The 1,256-nt window shown below is 39.9% G+C and overlaps 1 non-coding gene across 1 annotated transcript; it reads right to left on the minus strand.

The window, feature by feature from the left end:
- Positions 1-284: 284 nt before the first annotated feature.
- On the minus strand, positions 285-391 carry LOC116118826. Its single transcript, XR_004126220.1, has one exon. It is a non-coding gene; the product is annotated as a small nucleolar RNA R71 (small nucleolar RNA).
- Between the last annotated feature and the right edge of the window lie 865 nt (positions 392-1,256).

Raw genomic sequence — 1,256 nt, forward strand, 5'->3', positions numbered from 1 at the left:
TTGAGATAAAGCTGGCAATCATCCAAATGATCCAGCAGTCGGTTCAGTTTAGGGGGGATTTGAAGGAAGATCCAAATCTACACATTGCCAATTTCTTGGAGATTTGTGATACTTTCAAGTCTAACGGAGTGTCAGATGATGCAATCAGATTGAGACTATTACCATTTTCATTGAAGGATAAAGCTAAGGGATGGCTATTGGCACTACCAATAGGAACAATCACCACATGGAATGATTTAGCACAGAAGTTCCTGACCAAATTCTTTCCTCCAACAAAGTTGGCAAAGTTGAGAAATGACATCACGTCATTCATTCAAGAAGAGTCAAAATCTTTGTATGAGGCTTGGGAGAGATACAAAGAATTACTGAGAAGGTGTCCACATCATGGGTTGCTAGTTTGGATGCAAGTCCAAACATTTTATAATGGATTAACAGTGAATGTGCAAACTATGGTAAATGCAACCTTAGGAGGAGCATTACAGAATAAGACTTCGGAAGAAGCTCACGAGTTGCTTGAGGTTCTGGCAAGCAAAAACTATCAAAGACCTAATGAGAGGGTGCAACCGAAGAAATCTATGGGTCTTCATGAAGTTGATACCTATACAACCATTTCACCCCAACTGATGTTGGAGTAGATGCCCTAGAGCCAATCAATTATTGTAGAATTGACTCTTTGTAATAATGTTCATTAATCAATAAAAGACATTTTATTTTATATCGCATAAATCATTATTATTGCAATAAGTATTAATATATGTCTTTAGAATGGTAGAACCGTGACGAGGGTATCAAGTGTTTCAAATCTTGATAGTGAGAACCTTATGAGCACATATGGTGGTCATTCTAGAAACGTCCGTAGCCCCAGTATTATTCTGAAGTAAGGGCACAGATAATACGGTAAGGCTATCATAGTGTTGAACGACCCTGTCGAAAGGCAGTGAATGATCTCACTTGTCAAGGTTGTTTGGTGACAACTTGGTGCAATACATGGGTGTTTGTTGTAGGCGATTACACCGCAGTAAGTTCACTGGATTGACCCACCAGAGGATTCCATATAGATGGTAACCCCAGTGTCTATGGAACAAATCCTCTAACAAATGGTGGTGCATATGATCCTTAGACTTGAGATCACCGGAGCGCCTTGTGCACCGATTGGTATAGTTTGACACTAGCCTAACGTAGTTCTTTTCAGAGCTGTCAATACGGTGGTGATTGACTGCATCAAGGAGTGTATCAAGACTATGGTGGATTGATAG

This window comes from Pistacia vera, unplaced genomic scaffold (assembly GCF_008641045.1).
Source record: "Pistacia vera cultivar Batoury unplaced genomic scaffold, PisVer_v2 Contig86, whole genome shotgun sequence".
In the NCBI taxonomy this organism is placed as follows: Eukaryota; Viridiplantae; Streptophyta; class Magnoliopsida; order Sapindales; family Anacardiaceae; genus Pistacia; species Pistacia vera.